Source organism: Pseudonaja textilis, chromosome 1 (genome assembly GCF_049901715.1).
Source record: "Pseudonaja textilis isolate UNSWEBS1 chromosome 1, rPseTex1.2, whole genome shotgun sequence".
In the NCBI taxonomy this organism is placed as follows: domain Eukaryota; kingdom Metazoa; phylum Chordata; class Lepidosauria; order Squamata; family Elapidae; genus Pseudonaja; species Pseudonaja textilis.
In genome coordinates this window covers 70,593,931-70,613,597 of record NC_141990.1, presented here as the reverse complement: position 1 = coordinate 70,613,597, position 19,667 = coordinate 70,593,931, and positions in this window count along the sequence as shown.

The window sequence follows — 19,667 nt, the reverse complement described above, 5'->3', positions numbered from 1 at the left end:
AAGGCTCTCTTGAAATGAACAAAAGTTGCAGAAACTTAAAAGTAGGACACCCATTCAGTAAACCCCAAACTTTTCTCATTGATCATGGGCGTGTTAATTACAGGTATGGCTTAACTTACAACCATTTGTTGTTACAACTGTTTGAAGTTGCAACATCCGTGAAAAAAGTGACGATCAATCCTTGCATTTACAACTATCATCAGGTCATACTCAGAGTGTTATGAATTCTCTATTCAATTTGTAAATTTTAAAAAAAGGCTGAGTGGTTTCCCACCCACCCACCTGAATTTCTCCAGGGAATAAATCTTCCCTTGAGATAGAACTGATGGGTGAAGAGTTAGAGATGCTCCTTATGCGGTTTTACAATGAAAGAAGGGCACTCACACAAACCTCCTGAGTACTTTGTAACTAAATAAGTGCAAGAATATTTCTCCTGAAATTCTACAATTCTCTTCTCCTTGTAAAAACTGCTAAAACCAATGCTTTTTCAGCAGATTTAACAAGAAAAGGTTGAAAAAGAAATAGTCAGAAAATATTTCTGCCCACCTCTAAATATAAAGTTTTTGTTGTTGATGATGTTGTTGTTCAGTCACTAAATCATGTATAGAATATTAAAAACAAGGACAAATAGGCTGAAAAACAGCTTCTATCCCAGGGCTCTTTTGAATTCTGCTGTATAGTGCAGTGTTGGTGCAGTGTTGTGGGTTTTCGGTTCAATGTGTGGAGTGTGAAGGATGTGTGCTTGTGTTTATTCATTCTTCATGACCTCATGGAACCACAGCATGCCAGGAGGCCCCCTGTTCTCCACTGTCTCCCAGAGTTTGGGAAATTCATGTTCATTGAGTTGTTGACACTCTAACCATCTTATCCTCTGCTGTCCCCTTCTCCTTTTGCCTTCAATCTTTCCCAACATCAGAGTCTTTTCCAATGAATCCTCTCTTTACATTTAGTGACTAATATAAAGTTCTCCTAGGCTAATTAGCCATGTTTCAGGACTAGCTTAAACACTTATATGAAGATGCCCTGGCACGGTTAGCCTATGAGTGGTGGGACTCATCTCCGGGGGGGATGAGTCTGCTTACCGAGATGAGGTGGACCAGTTGCTTTCGTGGTGTGGAGACAATAAGTTGGTCTTTAACACCAATAAGACCAAGGAGCTTATAGTGGACTATAGAAGGAATAGATCAGACATCCAGCCCTTGCTTTTCAATGGAGACCGAGTGGAGCAAGTGGCCAGTTTTAAGTTTCTGGGTGTTACCATAAAAGAGGACCTGACCTGGGATGCTCACATTGTAGAACTGGTCAAAAGGCCCCAGCAGAGATTATACTACCTGAGACTTCTCAGAAAACAACAACTGAATAAAAAACTGCTGGTGACCTTTTACTGCTGCACCATAGAGAGTATCTTAATGTACTGCACCTCTGTATGGTTTGCCAATTGCACAGTGGCAGATAGGAAAGCACTCCAGAGGGTTAACATCATTGCCCAGAAGATCATTGGTTGGTCTCTCCCCTCTTTGGAAGAGCTTTATAGCTCCCGCTGCCTTAAGAAAGTTCAAAACATTCTCAAAGATCCATCTCATCCTGGGAACCCTTTTTTTGAACTATTACCACCTGGCAGACAGCACAGAATATTAAAAACAAGCATAAATAGGCTGAAAAACAGCTTCTATCCCAGGGCAGTAGCTCTTTTGAATTCTACTGTATAGTGCAGTGTTGATGCAGTGTTGCGGGTTTTTGGTTCAATGTGTAGAGTGTGAAGGATGTGTGTTTGTGTTTATTTTCATGGTCATGATGTGCACTGAAGATGGTGTTTGATTTCGTTGTATGAGGTGCAATATTAATAAAGTAAAGTCAAGTAAAGTAAAGTAAAGTAAAGTCAAGTCAAGTCAAGTCAAGTCAAGTAAACTAAACTAAACTAAACTAAACTAAACTAAACTAAACTAAACTAACCTTGTTAGAGCTTAGAAAGGCTATTGCCAATCCTACCACATCCCGAAAGGCTTTTGACAGTATTGAAACTAGCTTCATATCCACCACCAATTTGATTCCATTTTCCAAACTGACAATAATGCTCAGCTCAGAGCCATGGGCTGCATATTAATTTTGGACCATCTAAGGCAGTGACCATCCATCACAGATCAGAGCCAAATGGTTCATTAGCTCCCATTCAGAATTGCATTATCCGTTACAGAAAAATGTCCAGTGGGAGAGAAGAACACATTGTGTGGCAATCATAAGACATTACTCCAGATTTTAGCAAATAAATCTTTTTTTTTTTTTAAAGAGCAACATTTTGGGCTGAGGTTTTGTTCATGGCTGTCTTTTGTATTAACTGAAATGACGGCACTGCAATAGCATGAATTATTGGGCAGTGTGGGTATTGATATAAGTGTGTGCTCCCCAGAAAAATGAATTGCTACTTCATTAAGGAAACACGCCACATTAATGTTCTACCCCTGGCTGTCCTGTTTGGAGATATCCCCATTCATTTTTAATGCCTGCACCAGAACAGAGAAATAAGTGTAAGCTAAAAAAGAGAGTAAGGCGTAGGAGCAGCTAACAAAATGTCCTAGAATCTTAGGAATCATAGAAAGAAAGCCAGAAGACATGGTGAAATCTGGAGTTTGGGTGGTAGTTGAATATAGAGGACTGTTGTGGCCCATTGTTTCTTGCTCCAGACACAGTTTGTGTGATGCATGACAGCATTTTGATTGTCAACATGCTTTTGTTGCATCATGTCTACTGAAATCCAAGCCAAAAAAAAAAAAAAATTACAGAGCTGTCTTCAGTTTTTCAGATTTTGCAAAGGAGAAGGGGTTACAAAGCTCCTTCTGGAAAAAGGAAACATGTACTATAGGCCACTTATGAAACATGAGTCAGGGACTTCACAGTATGTTGTACAGGGACTTATAGATATGCTCAAACACAGCACCAATGCGGAAAGCCAAATGAGTTTAAAATGCTTTTGAGTGTAAGACAAGCTCTTAGCCCAATCCATATAAATCAGGGAAGGACGAAGCAGCATATACAAAATTATTCAGATCATTCGGAAAATTATGTGTAATGGTATTTTCCAGTATTTCCGTAAACTTGCAACAGTTACTTGTCACTCATTATTTGGATATGTATTTGTTTTCTTTTGTTTTGTTTTGTTTTAAAGACTGGGCTCAAGGGAAGACTGCTTTCACAGTGGCAACTGCTGCTTTAGTTTCAGTTATTTGTCATTTGCTCTGTTGGATTTAGGACTTAAGAGACACAATGTAAGGTGAGTAGTGAGGGGAACAGAGATAAATATGTTGATGTTCACTGACAAAGATGGTACACTGAATAAATCTTATCATATCTTTTCACTCTTTGTGTGACGACCCGTAGTCTCTCAAAATAACCCCAAACCCAAAACATTTATTAAAGTCCGGTAAAGCCTTCAACTTAACTTCACTGTTTTATTAGGCACAGTTTAAAGTCACAAAAGTAAATAATGAGGCAAACAGAAAACCAAAACAAACCGCATTGATGAGAATTCCGAAGCAAGCCAAGATAACTAATTATAAACTCCAGGAAAATAAGCGAGAAAAGTCCATGGGAAGAATGCCAGCAAAGATAAACCTCTTTCAAGGTAAATACTAATTGACTTCAGCAATTCTAACTGCGCAGTTGCAAACTTATACACATAGCTCCCACCTGCAAGCCATGAGGAGGATCATGGTAATCTCCTCTTGAGTAGACCTCACTTTTCCCTGATCCTCTCCTCCCTGAGTGACCTAGGATGGATGGGCCTCTGACTGCTCAGCCGGCCTCTGCCCGTCCCCAGCCTCCTCCACCATCTCTGGAGCCACACTCCCACTCCCTGTTGGCTGTTCCTCTTCCTCAGAATCAGACTCCACCAGGGGCATGACACTTTGTGATCACAACATGTTGGAAAATAACCAGCAATGGAATGCAAGAATAGCGCCCGGAGGAAGACCCAGCTTGGTGCAGTAATGTTATGTAGAGCAGGGGTCCCCAACCACCGGTCCCCGGACCGGTACCGGTCCATGGAACAATTTCTACCGGGCCACTGGTTTGCTGGGCACTGCGATCTTGTTTTGATGAAAAAGTGCTTCTGGTGAGCTTTTCCGGGTAGAAAGCGGCGTTTGGGTGCTGAAAGTATCCTCGCGCCTTAGTTTCATTGGGGGGGTGTGGCTTCGAACAAAACTAAGGCGTGAGGATTCTTTCAGTATGCATGGCAAGGAGAGCCGAGCTACCGTCCCGAAGCTGTCACGAAGCCGATCGACACAGGTACGAAGGAGGAGTTGAAGGTGACGGGGAGAAGCAGGGGACGGCTGGCTGGCCGGTCGCTCGGCTCGCCTTGCCATGCATGCTGATGCCGGTACCGGGCTGTGGATGATTTTGTGATGCCGGTACCGGGCCACGGCACAAAAAAGGTTGGGGGCCATTGATGTAGAGGACTTATTTCAGTCTTACAGGTGATGGGTACATTTTTGTTAGATTTATATCCTGCTTTTCCTCTAGGAGTTTAAGTGCAAAAAGCTTGGAAGGGAGATTGGGCTGGGAGAGATTAACAGGTCCAGAGTCACCCAGTGAACTTCTATGATTGAAAGAGGAGGAGAACCTCGGTCTCTGATAATACCTTAACCACAAGACCATCTTGGCTTTGACCAAGTAGCTAAGGGCATTTTAAATATATTTGGGCAGTGAACGATTGATGTTTATTAATTCACTTTAGTTCAGGTATCTATTTTGGTCATTACAAGCACAAAATCATATTGTAATTATTACATTTGCAGTCATTACAGTATGAACTATCTGGCCTGTAATTAATGGACAAATAGCACAAAGCTTTAACATTATGACACCACTAAGAACAGCACATTAAAAACTATAATTAGGGTTTCATACAGTAGAGCAGTGATGGCTAACCTTTTCCACATTGTATGCCAAAAGCACATGCATGTGCGCGCGCTTGCATGTCTACCTATGATGCAATGTACGCACAACTACCTCTGCCCCCCTGCATATGCGTGCATGATCCCCCTGCACTGCATGCTTCTGCGCATGCACACAACACCCCCGTACACCGCATGCCTCTGCACATGCCCTACAGATACCCAACAATCACCTGACTGGTGGGGGGCATGCACGCATGCGCAGTGGGGCTCTTCCCAATGACCTCTCGCATGCTGGCAGAAGTGGCTCTGCATACCACTTCTGGCACCTGTGCCATAGATTCGCCATCACGGAAGTAGAGTATGCCGCATCGTATAGCATGATATAAAGGTTAACATATAAAAGCTACGGAAGAATAATGCAAGGTCAGAATTAGTACAGGTAGTCCTCAACCACAGCTGAGCCCAAAATTTCTGTTGCTAACTGAAACATTTGTTAATTGAGTTTAGCCCCATTTTACAATATTTCTTGCCACAGTTGTTAAGTGAATCACAGAAGTTGTTAAGTTAGGATTGTTAAGTGACTCTGGCTTGCCTATCGAGTTTGCTTGTCAGAAGATTGCAAAAGGTGATCGATCGCATGTCCCTGGGACCAGAGGTGGTATTCAGCAGGTTTTGACCAGTCCTGGAGAACCAGTAGCGGAAATTTTGAGTAGTTTGGAGAACCAGCAAATACCACCTCTGACTGGAGATTTTACAGTATCCTTCCCCTGCCACGCCCACCAAGCCACCCCCACAGAACCGGTAGTAAAAAAAAAATTTGAATCCCACCACTGCCTGGGATATAGCAACCATCGTAAATATGAACGAATTGTCAAGTATCTGAATTTTAATCCCATGACCACGGGGATGCTGCAAAGGTTGTAACTGTGAAAATAGTCATAAGTCACTTTATTCAGTGCAGTTATAACTTTGAACAGTCACTATATGAACTGTTGTAAGTTGTACTTCTAATACAGAAGTCTCCAAACTTGGCAACTTTAAGACTTGTGGACATCAATTCCCAGAATTCTGGAAGTTGAAGTTCACAAATCTTAAAGTTGCCAAGTTTGGAGACCCCTGTTCTAATACAAAATCATGAAATCCTTTATTTTATTTGAACTGTGAAGAAATTTTCTTCATTGGAGACCATCTTCAGAGGTTTATGAGGCTTAATAGTGGGACAGGTTCCTAAAAACAAGGAAGAAGGCAAAGCTGTTTTCAACTGTAGGCTAAACTAGGAATCTGGAAAACACCCCCGAAGAAAGCAGTGATAAACCACATCATTCCTAAACTCAGTCATTGGGAGCTGGGCATAACTTGATGGCATCTTTACCTTTTGATTTAAGCACAGGGTGGCAGCAACCTGAATCTGCAGGGAACGTTTTTACCACCTGTTTTTCTCAGGAACTCTCTAGAAACACATGAAGAACAGCTGGCAGAGCTCACATTTGGCATCACCCTTAATGCAGACTTTCCCCTGGGTTTGGTGCTAGGAATCCCTGCTGGGCTTCATTAAAGTTTGCTAGTTTCCAGTAAAATGATGGCATATGAACCGTGGGTGAATCCCCATGCAACTAAATCTACACTAGAGGCTTAAGGTAGGTCCAGAAAGCTGCCTGTTTCAAGCACTCAGGTCATCCCTCATAACTTTTTCAGCATTTTTGTAGACTGCTGAGCTTTCCCATCTGTGGACTCCCGAGACTCTTTATAGGAAGGGGGGGTGGGGGCTAAAGAGAGGTAAAATATAAATCAAGACTACTGCATATATAGGCACACAGGCAGAGGTGGTATTCAGCAGGTTCTGACCAGCTCTGGAGAACTGGTAGTGAAAATTTTGAGCAGTTCAGAGAACAGGCAAATCCCACCTCTGACTGGCCCCACCCCCATCTATTCTCTTCCTCCACAGTCCCAGCTGATCGGCTGGGTCTTCTTTTGTTGCCCTGCACAGGAGAACGGAGCTGGAAAGCAGGTTAGTGGGGTGGGGAGGGAGTGGGATTTTGCAGTAACCTTCTCCCAGGAGTGGGGAGGGAATGGAGATTTTACAGTATCCTTCCCCTGCCACGCCCACCAAGCCAGGCCCACCAAGCCACATCCACAGAAACGATAGTAAAAAATTTTGAATCACACCACTGCACACAGGAGTGTATCAACACAACCAGACATTGGGCATATACATATGACAGAAGAGAGGTTTCTGTAGAGATGGGCAGCCAAATAAGGGAGGGAGGGAGGGAAGAGAGAGGGAGGGAGGGAGGGAGGGAGGGAAGGAAGGAAGGAAGGAAGGAAGGAAGGAAGGAAAGAAAGAAAGAAAGAAAGAAAGAAAGAAAGAAAGAAAGAAAGAAAGAAAGAAAGAAAGAAAGAAAGAAAGATAGATGGATGTTTAGATACTTTTTGTGGACGTTTTGGAAGTGAGTGGAAAATGTTGGCTAAAATAAGTTTCCAAAATGTTCAGCATGCTCACTTTGGAGGTTCTAAGAACTGCAAATGTGAGCTGGGAACAGCTGATACCCTATGGGCTTCAGATTGTCCTTGGCTTATATTGCAGTAAAGCTACCTTCTAGTGAGTAAGTCCATCTACTAAAGGAATGAAGATAATAGTTGAGAAAACATGTCTTATATTCCCCAAGTTTCCCTCCCTTTCCCCTGAACTAGGAGTCTTTTTCTCTATATTTCATCCGCTTAAATGGACCCTTCAATAGATAGAATTCTATATTTCAACATATGAATATTTTCCATTGCACTTAAGATACAATGACTTCTGATCCTTTTATACTATTTTCATATGCACACCTACATTCATATCTCTGTACAATTCAACACAGAGTTTTTAGAGAAGATATGTGCAATTTTCCTACCCTGTCTTTTTTCTTTAATTCATTCACCTCAGGAGCTCAGAATCATGGTTATACTGAAGATACCTTTGAAACAGAAAAAAGAGAAAAATTTTGTACATGTAAAGTGCAAATCCACAAAGAAATTGGTTATTTAAAGTAATGAGATAATGGAACATGCAAGAAGCCACTTTTCTCTTGAGAAATAGAGAAATGCATAACCTGCAGATTGTTAATAAAAGGTTGTGGCATTTGCAAACATACCTAATTTATTAGAGAAAGGTGTTCCTGCTGCAGGACTGATTTTTATAGATGAAGAGTTAAAAAGTCAAATACTTGGAGCAAGTTAATGGCTGCAAGTGTTATATTACAGGTCTATGACAACTCATCACAGCCAACTCATCACAATCAACAGCCAACTTGTCACAATCAACTATGACTAACTCGTTGCAAGACAACTCGCCACAGCCATCTTGTCACAGGACAATTCCGTGTGGGACAAGAGTTACACTAATATCAAAGAAATGGTGGAATAGAATCATTAAAGAAAGGATGCAAAAGGAGGAACAGAATGAATGAATGGCAAACATTAGAATAATTTTTATTTATTTTAAAGAATTAAATAGAATTGTTAAATTGTCCCGCAATGAGTTGTCCCATGGAGAGTTGGCTGTGGCAAGTTATCCCATTCCTGCATTTTACTCCTCATGTAATCATGTTCTGCCATGATAAAATGGCAAGACTTAGTTTTTTGGTTAGCCCTTCAAGCTTCTTAAATGACAGCTTCCAACAGGTTCCCTTGATATGTATATGTCAATGAACAGATCTTGCTTGTAGAAATTCCTTAGGTTCTACACTCCAAACAAATCATCCGCATGACTCCTAGGATACAGCTAACAGTTTGAGATTAAGTTCATGAAATTGCTCTAAGCCTGTAGTTCTCAACCTTTTCTTCACCACGGACACCCTTTAAAACTTCTTGTGGCCATGAACCACCAACACATAATTCAAGATTTAAATCATAATGTTTCTTCAAGCCTTTGCAGACCCCCTGTGATGACATCATGGATCCCTCCCAAAGGTCCATAGACCACAGGTTGAGAACTACTGCTTTAAGCCATACCATTGTTTGTTTCATTCTAGCTTAATGCATTGTGTGAGCCAAGGGTTCATGATTTGTAAATCATGGGGAAACAACAATACCTCTTATATTGGTTTGTTTGTTGGTTGCTTATGTGCCTTTAAGTTGGTGCATGTCAGGAATCACTTAGATTGTCCATGTTGACCTACCCTCAAAGTCTTTCAATAATGTACCCCATAACCACTGAAATTGGAGCCATCAATCATGGTATTGCGCTTCCTCTTCTCTTTCCTTCCTCTTTTCCTGGTGCTATGATATTCTAAAGGGAGCTGGGTCTTTGCATAATGTGCCCAAAGTGTAATAAATTGAATCTGCTTATTTATTCCTTGAGTGAGGATTCTAGGTTGATTTGTTCAAAAATCCATTTGCTTGTTTTCTTAGTTATCTGTGGTATTCTCAAGTGTGTTCTCCAATACTCTACAGCAAAAATGTTGATAATCTTTCTAGCTTACCTCTTCAAAGCCCAAATTACACTTCTAAACAGAGAAAACAATTGCCTGCACAATTCTGATCTTTGTAGGTTTAGAAAGATCCCAGCATCTGGATATCTTTTGGAAAGTTTTTACTGTTATTCTACCAAGGGGTGATTTGTAGAGTAGCATAATTTCTTTTATGCCGATTCCGTTAGATTTGACAGCTGATTCTAAAAAGTAGAGGCTACCCACTGCTTTAATATCTTCAGTGTCAATTCTAAGACTGGTTGCTATACTTGTCATAAATTTGGATTCTTTATATTTAATATTAGCCCTATTTTCCCCACTATACTCCTTGACTTTCATTACTAGAGCTTGCATATCATTTGCATTTTCAGCTGTCAGGATAATGTCATGAGCATGATGTTTCAAAATCATGCTCATTTTCTTCCAGTCCAGCTTCCATCAAAAATTTATACATTATATTGCACATATAAGTTGAATAAACAAGGGGAAAATATGCCATAGTGTCTCACTCCTTTTACTGACTGGACCTAGTTTTTTCTCATTCTCTAACAGTACTGTGGTTTCCTGACCTGTGTATAAATTTTGCATGAGGACAATGAGACACAGGTAGTTCTTGACTTACAACAGTTCAAAGTTACAACAGCACTGAAAAAAATGATTTATGACAGTTTTTCACACTTACGACCATTGCAGTATCTCCAAGGTCACATGATTGAAATTTGGATGCTTCATACTATGACAGTTGCAATGTCCTGGGGTCATGTGAGGAACTTTTGCGAACTTTTGACAAGCAAAGTCAACGGGAAAGCCAGATTAACTTAACAAAGGGGTTACTAACTTAACAACTGCAATGATTCACCTAACAACTGTGGCAAAAAAAAGTCATAAAATAAGGCAAAACTCATATAACAAATGTTTCAGTTAGCAGTATAAATGTTGGACTCAATTGTGGACAGAAGTCGAGGATAAGAGCCCTGGTGCCACAGTGGTAAGAATGCAGTACTGCAGACTAATTCTGCTGACTGCCAGCAGTTTGATCAAGATTGATTCAGCCTTCCATCCTTCTGAGGTCAGGAAAATGAGGACTCAGATTGTTGGGGGCAATAGGCTGACTCTGTAAACCACTTAGAGAGGGCTGTAAAGCACCATGAAGTCTAAGTGCTATTGCTATTTCTTGTATTCTGGATTTCCCAGATTGTTAAACATATTCTACAATGCGATAATCAAAGGCATTTCTCAACGAAGTAGATATTAACTTATTTAGGGTATTCTTTATCCTAAGGAAGGCTTTCAATCAGAGGTGGTATTCAGCAGATTCTGACCAGTTCTGGAGAACCAGTAGCGGAAATTTTGAGTAGTTTGGAGAACCGGCAAATCCCACCTCTGACTGGAGATTTTACAGTATCCTTCCCCTGCCACACCCACCAAGCCACGCTCACAGAACCGGTAGTAAAAAATTCCACCACTGCTTTCAACTATGCATCAGCAATAATGCTTTTTGTACCTTGGCATTTCTAAAGCCAGCTTCAATTTCTGCCAACTTCCTTTATATAGAGAGCTCTTTTCTGTACTGGATGATCCAATTATCTTGTGAGCTGATCATATTAAGATTATTGTGTTGGTAGTCCTTAATTGACATTCATTTAATAACAGTTTGTAGTTATAATGGCCTTGAAAAAAATACCATATCATCTGTCCTCTAAGTTACACAGTTGCACCATCCCACAATCATGTGATCTCAATTTGGGCACTTGCAATCAGTTCAGAATTATGATAATTGCAGTGACTTAAGGTCCTACAACTAAAATTCGGGACCTTCCCAGCCAACTTCTGACAAGCAATTTCAATTGGCAAAACTAGATTCACTTAATAACCACATGTTTCACTTAATAGCTGCAATAAAAATGATTATAAAATCAGCCCAGTCATGTGATCTAATTTAATAACTTTATCGCTTAGCAACCGAAATTTCAGTCACATGTCAAGGACTATCTGCATGACAGTTTGTACAATCTGCTACATTTTCTTTCTTTCATAATGAGTAGAGAGGTTAACTTCTTCCAATCTGTAGGCCACTATGTCATTTTCCAGATTTGCTGGCATATTGGTTAGAATCTTTACTGATTCTTCTGTTACTTGCCTGATTAAACTGATTTATTTAACTGTCCCTTCAATTCATGTAGCTTTCCACTTTGGTAATGAAGTGGAGTGCTGATCTAATTTCAAATTCTAGGACAAGATATTCCATCTCTGTTTCAAAGTCTTTAAAGTCTTTAAAGATGCTGCTCCTTGTCTTGGTTTTTTGGCAATTTCCCCCATTTGTTCTGACATCCATTTTGCTTTGTTCTCTTTCTGGATCTTTGTCGTTTTCTGAAGTTTTTTATATTTATCTTAATTTCTTTGGATCCACTCCACAGTTGCTTTGATTCCTGATCAATGAGGCTCAGGACTTCAAATTGAGTCATTTAAAGTTCTTTAAAAATGTGAATATATGATCAATATTACATTGTAAAAATAGGTTAGTTTTCTTCTTCTGTTTATGTTAATGTAGAGTTTGCAAAATGAATGTGTGATGATCTGGTCCATAGTCAGACATTGGCCCCACCTTTGGTGTTATTATTGAACCTTTCTGTCACCTGCTATTAACGATAGGTGTTAATACCATCAGGTGTTGTCTATGTATATAGGTATTATTTGGTTATTAAAGCAATGAAAGCATAGTTAAATGAGCAGAAATTGGCATATCATTCTTCAGTTTAATTTTGGTTTCTTAGGTTATTTTCAGCTATACTTTCCTTCTTAATATTTTCAACTTTATCGTCTCCAACCATGTGCCACACACCTTGCTTGTATTTTCTGACAATTTCAGACTAAAGATTGTAAAGCCCATCAACTTCTTCTACATCATTGACTGAAGCAGAAATGTGGATAATTATATTAAAGAGTTGTCTGCAAAGCCTAATTGATATTATTTCATTACTGATTGCATTGGAGCCAAGCACAGTTCTCGCTTTATCCTTCAGAACTATAAAAATAAACTGTTCAATATGATCACTTTCTGTCTGAAACCTTGAGTAATCCACTAATTTCTATAGCAAATATGTGGGCGAGTATATCGTTGAAATCAGAACTCAACCTTAGTTTCAACTGGATATCTGTGAGTATCCTAGACCAAGTTAAATTCAGAAAAACTAGGCAAGTCTTGGGATTCTGACATTCAGACAAATCAGCCACCAATAGACTCAAATGTGATAAATCACATTTACACAGCATTCAAAAGAGACAATAAAAATGGTAAAAAGGATACAGAAAAGTTAAAATATATCATTTTCCAGAAGCCTATATCCATGTACAGTAAGCAAGTATTAGTACCAGACAAACAATCAAATAGAAAACAATAATTCAGGAGAAAACTGCAACCCCATCGACACTGGCTGGGCAAGCTATTATATATAAACAGAAAACAAACATCATAGTGACTAACATTGTTGATGTTACTTACATAGATAATCAAACGTCTGCAAGCAATGAACCAAGCTCAGAGACTCCAGTTCAACCCTGAGCTATATATATTCTATTCTATTGGCTTTTTACACGATTTGTTATTGTGTAGAGGGGGAAAATTCTCAATGCGCATTGCTACGCAGTGCTTATTAGCCATACATTTCCTGTAACAGTTGAGCTGCAATTACAATAAGAAGGTTTTCATGCTAAACGTATACAACCCTCATCTCTTTTTTCTTTAAGACCTGCTATGCTCAATCACAGATCCAAACAAAGCATTAGAATTATTAGAACCATGTTGTTTCTTTGCCATGAGCTGTATTTTTCCATCAGGCTGGAGGTGTTTGAATCCTTTATTTTATTTTATTTTTAAAACATGTCTGACACAGTAGATTCCTTGTTCTATTATCCAGCAAGCCAGACTTCTAAACAATTCAAACATAAAACCGAATGATGCTGGAACAGTCTTCACCACCCTCAAGGCCTTTGAACAAGGGCTAACCTGACAATAAAAGCCAGCGTAGCATTGTGTTCTAATTAGATGCTAATAAATCAATCTATTCATGAGTGTTGCTGGATGTTTTGAGTGTCTGTGTTCAAAAAAGAGTCTTTATGATGAATCGGTATGGTAATTTCCACCAACCTACAGGGCACAAGAGACTATTCTTCTCCATTTCAGCATATCCAGAACGATTGCTTTCTTTATGTCAAGCTGTCACATGCACATACTTCTAAATAAATAAAATTCCAGGATGTAACTGAAGTATTCAGGCAAGTTTCAAGAGCTCTCATCTACAGCAGTAGACTCAACTTTTTCTTGACCTTGTTTACCAAGCAGTTGCCAAGGAAACAGGGGCAGACTATTTTATATAGCCTTTTGTCCTCTGTCTGACAGTCTCAGTTCAGTTTCTACGAAAGATTTTTTAAATCAGAAATTCTGAATGGCCCAGCAGGGGTCAAGCTGCATGATTCAAGAGGTACAGACTAGCCCAGCCCAGCACATCTGGCCATGTTGCATCATTAATCCAACAATGCCAGGGATGCCCCAAATGATTGTTTGGAATGCTGGCCTAATTAGGCTGATAGTAGGTTACACGTCCCCATTGGAATGTTTTAGTTACACAATGACTGCACAATACAGCTGCTCCCAGTCTGTTTAGAACAATGTTATGAATGAATACATGCTTTTGCTGACTTTTTTTCTTTAAAAACTAATGCAACCATTAGTGATTACAACAAATTTATTGTATTTCACCACCAAGTGCCCCCATTTGGCTATTATTTCAGGTTGCTTTTCTTCTAACAAACAAACAAAAAAACAAGACCAATTATTGCAAGTGTATCCATGTGGTTTTCCTGGACCGTAGCCAAGTGGCTATCTATTCCTAACTGCACAAGTGTATAAATGTACATTGAAATGTAAATGTACATGGTAAAAAATATATTAGAAAAAGAAAAGAGTCTTGTTTTTCCTGCCCTCCCCACTAATCCCAGTTTGATTCCAGGAAAAGGAAAAGAAAAGGTGAATGGCCCTACTTTTCCAGATGTTTCAGAAGATAAGACATGGATCCACAAACTCCATCTATACTTTCTTCAAAAGTGAATTTGAGGCAAAAAGCAAGTTCTAGTTTTGCCTTGGGCCTGAGAGCTGGGCCAGTCACTCTCTCTCTCAGCCCAACTCACCTCATAGGGTTCTTGTTGTAGGACAATAGGATGAGGAAGGAATATTAAGTGTGTTTGCCACAAACATACATGTCCATTAAAACCTGGTCATGGGAAGGAATATGACTGACCGTGAAAACAGAAAGATGGAACGGTACAGCAACAGTCACAGGAAATTGTCCAATAGAAGTGTCATCCGTCATCTCCCCTGAATATCTTGTAAGCTGTTGGCACACTTACGTTTCTTACACAGGTGCAAAGTCCAGCCAGAACAAGCACAGGACAGGAAAGGCTTAATGGTGCAATGCAGACATGTCCAAAGAAAGTTACAATAGATAACAACACAAATATGTCCCTAGACTAAGTTTAATGACTCAGCCCTTTTGTAGACAACTGGCATCCATCCTCACATTTCAGAACAATGTGTTACTAGCTATTTTCTACCCACCCACTTACTAAAAATTCAATGGTACCAAAATACAAGCAGGCAGCTGAGCTCTGCAACCACTAGACTCATTAGTGGGGTTGCTTAATGTTTGCTCACACAGCAGAATTTTTTTGCAGCGGAAGCAGCAGCAGCAGCAGACTGTACATATGAGGCAAAAGCAACTAGGGTGATGATTTGTTGGGATTAGAAGATGCTTCCCAACCTTCTTTTTCTCGCATTAGTTTAAAATTCAGTAAAAGGGTCTTGAAAGAGATAAGTCGCTTGGATCAGATAAATATACAGTTATTTAAATCTCTTTGTAAGTGCATGCTAAAATGTTTTCTTTTCCTATTTTCCTATTAAAAATGGAAAAGAAGCCTTAAGAAATGTTTCCCCTTTCCTTAAATACATGATTTAGAAGTCAAGCTCCCTTTCTGGAGAACATTTGCTGAAAATTGACAATGCAAAACCAGAACTAAGCCTAAAACAAAAATGGAGGGATTGGTTGCATAATTGTAATAACAAAAAAACAACAACAACAACCTAGAAACAAAACAATCCCTGAAAGTTGAATTCACTGGGCCCTAGGCAATGGTTTGGTTTTGGTTACATGATCACTACATAAGTATAATAACCATGTAAAAAAAAACCTTTAATGGATTCTCCAGCTTTTGGAATTATGCCAACAGATCAAATATATACTTTAGAGGGGACAACTAATTGTTCTCTCTTTACAGTATTAAATAGGGAAGAGCAAAAATCCCTAAAGGCTGAAGGAGTCCAGGTTTGCATTCTCTCATACTACTGGAAGGGGAGCCAGTAGTAGTATTAGGAGGAGGAGGGGAGGAGGGGGGCCTTAATGCACAGGCAACTGAGTTTAAATCCCATGCAGCTCTTTCCTTCTCGTTTACCTCTCAAGAAAGAACTCGATACTGTACGACTCAGTTGACAAGCGTACCCAGGTGACAAAATCAGTAGAGGTAGTCCTCAATGTTGAGACTCTAGAAAGAGTGCAGAGAAGAGCAACAAAGATGATTAGGGATCTGGAGGCGAAAACATATAAAGAACGGTTACAGGAACTGGGCATGGCTAGTCTAGTGAAGAGAATGACTAGGGGAGACATGATAGAAGTCTTCCAATATCTCAGGAGCTGCCAAAGAGATGAGGGAATCAAGTTATTCTCCAAAGCACCTGAGGGCAGGACAAGAAGCAATGGGTGGAAACTAGTCAAGGAGAGAAGCAACGTAGAGCTAAGGAGAACTAATACAGTTAGAGCAATTAATCATTGGAACAACTTGCTTCAAGAAGTTGTGAATGCTCCAACACTGGAAGTTTTTTTAAAAGATGTTGGATAAGCGTTTGTCTGAGGTGGTGTAGGGTTTCCTGCCTAGGCAAGGGGTTGGACTAGAAGACCTCCAAGGTCCTTTCCAACTCTGTTATTCTATTCTATTCTGTTCTGTTCTGTTCTGTTCTGTTCTGTTCTATTCTATTCTATTCAATTTACGACCACAAGTGAGCCCAAAATTTATGTGAGAAATTTGTTAAGTGAGTTTTGTCCCATTTTATTACTTTTTGGGGGACACATTTATTAAGTGAATTTTAAATGGTTAAGTTAAGCAACACGCTTATTAAATGAATCTGGCTTCCCCATTGATTTTTCTTGTCAGAAGGTCTCAAAAGGTCCCAGGACACTGGAACCATCATCAATATGAGTCCGTTGTCAAGCATCCAAATGTAAATCACATTTCTATGGAGATGCTGCAATGTTCATAAGTGTGAAAAATGGTCAACAGTCACTATTTTCAGTGCCGTGGTAACTTCGAACAGTCACTAAATTAACTAGATGTTGTAAGTTGAACTCTACCTGCAACATTGCATTACAAGCTTTCCCATTCTCCATGGAGAAAATGTGTGCAGAAAAGGGATGGGCATTGCACTACAATGCCATGACACTGCTCGGATCTCTCTGATCCCTGCTAGTGCCATTCCGCCAGGCCAGTGAAAAGCTAGCAGGACAAACATGCACTCCTGGGTGCTAGGGAAATGTTTGCTTTTAAGGAAGACAGGGACATGGCCCCACTCAGTAAACATGCAACTCTTGGTATATGTTAAGCAACTTTCCTCAATCTTTCTGGATCCAGAATTCCCCAGCCAACATGGCTATGGTTAAGGATTCTGGGAGTTGAAGTTTACACACTCTCACTAGAGAATGGCAACTGCTTTTGCTTCAAGCAGGGGCAGAAAATGCAGGTAATAAGTACATCTGGAAACCATCTTGTCTCCTTATGATTTCTAGGCTCCTATTAGTTTTCCAGGACGAGTCAAGTTTCTTTTCTGTTGTTATCCTGCACTTTGAAAGCAACAAACCATCTATTTATTTCTGTGAACTCTTTTAATTGAATTCTTTGTATGACAACAGAGCAGACCTAAAGATTAATGACTCAATTTTAGAGACAAGGGAAAATGCAAACTGGAATTGATTACATTAATTGTTTCTTTGAGAACCAATCTCGTTCAGCAATATCCAGAGTGCGCTCTGTGTTAGAAAATCCACCGTGATCTGGTCCACTTACTCACTGTGCTTTAAGCTTTGGCACGTTGGTATTATATTAGATTTACTTTTCAAGCGATTTTCAAGTCCCTGGTTGACAATAATTGTACAGAGATTGTGACAGAGAAAATGATAAATGGGTAGGCTTTCTGGAGTGGAAACTGGTTATTATTAGACCTCTCAGGAGAAAGAGATGGAGCATGAAATGGAAGATGAGAATGACCTAACACATCAGCCTTAGACTTAAAACAACACATCTGTTTCTTAACTTCCAGACATCTCCCGAAAGTACCCAGCCGGCTTAATTTTTTTCTCTTTATCAAGATAGAAGCTATCAGCTTATTGGGAAAGAGAGAGTTACTTCCTGCTTTCCATCTCAGATTTCATTTACAATACTTTTTACAATGTATCTGTTTCAGAATCCAGTATAACACGCAGAAGATTTCTTTGTGGTCTCCTTTTCTTCTCTGAGTTTTGATTCATCATAGTTCATTCTACTCCTAACACTGCTGGACCAGAGCACCTAAATCACCCATGTGTGGTTCCTAAAGGCTCCTGTTCCTGGAGACAGTCTTTCCAGAGACCTCTACAAATTGATGAAAATTGTAATTTTTAATGTGACACAAGGGAGAAAAAACTTAAGATATAATTTTATAGTTATCATGTTCAGCTTTAATTCAATGAAGTGCTATTGTAAATGTTAATGAAATGCTATTGTCAACTCGTGACGCTTTCCTGACCTGCTCCCGAGTTGCCATTGGCAGGAGGATGGGAAATTGCACCTCGCAAGGAATTTACTCCTCAGTCATAACACGATGCAGCCTGGCCGAGCAAGTCAAGGCTATCTCCAATGGATATCAGCAATGCCTGGAGGGAGTGACTTCCACAACCCATGAAATTACCTCATTGGGGAATGTGATGGGTGACACATTTTGGGGGGGAGGGGGAAACAGGGTCAGAAGCAACATCCGAAGGGGTTGAAGTCAGAGGTGGCTTCACCTAGTCAAGGGTCTTCAAACGTGGTAAGTTTAAGACTCCTGGACTTCAGCTCCCAGAATTCCTGAGCTAACATGACTGGAGGAGGAATTCTGGGAGTTGAAGTCCACAAGTCTTAAAGCTGTCAGGTTTGAAGGTAATGCTGACATGGTGCTCCTAATAAAAGACTGGATTTTTATTGCCAGATGGCTTGAGACTCTTAATTGCATTAGGGCACTGGTTGGAACCCTGACAGCTATCACATTTAAGCTTCTGCCTTACCTCTCCCACTATAATTTGCACAGCAGCTGCTGGTATGTCTCCACAAGACCACGCTTGGCCTTGGCTTGAAAGAAGGAAACTTCCTTTCTAAACAAACATGTCTAGATTCTGAAATCTTTCTGGGACACTTTTCCCCACAAGTCATCCCTTGTGTCAGGCAGCTGTCATAGTTCCGCTATGGGTTAAGCTGGAAGAGAACTTGGCCCAAGACTACTTGGAAATCACAAGTTGTGACATTTCTTCAATAGAGATCTTTCCTTAGGGTATATCACCTGGTGCCCATCCTCTTCCTTTTTTTGATCCAAGTTGATCTTCTGTTTCAGCCTGGCATTTGACAGAAGCATAACGTTTTATATAAAAAGCAATATTTCTTTGTGGAATGTCTGCTTCTATATTTTACTTGCTTTGCTGGTTATTGATGGATTTTAGCATTATGATTGCAATATTGATTGCAACACCAGCAATATTTTCCTTCTCTTGCCTTACAACACGTTCTGTGTGGGAAAAGCAAACTAGCTATTGTCCTTTGTTCTTATGCTGCTACTTTCCTATATTTTTTCCTACCCTGAGATGTTTTCTCTCCATCTCATTTCCTTCTGGTTCTATTCAATCCTTTCGCTTTCCTCCCTTTCCAATGCAAAGCCTTTTCTCCCGTTTCTGCTTGAACAAGATATGTATGTACGCATGTGTGTATGTGTGCAAGAGAATCTCATTTTCATAGTATTTTAGGATTTTTTTGTTTCAATAATATGTACCTCTCCTTTAACAGGCAGTTTAAACCAGTAGCTATTAATTCAATTAATACTGATTCTACATTATTATGAGCCTTCTTATGGAGGCCCCTCTTCTCTGGAACAGCTTATTACCAGAGCTAAGGATGGTTCCATCCAGTGGTGGGATTCAAAAAAAATTATTACCTATTT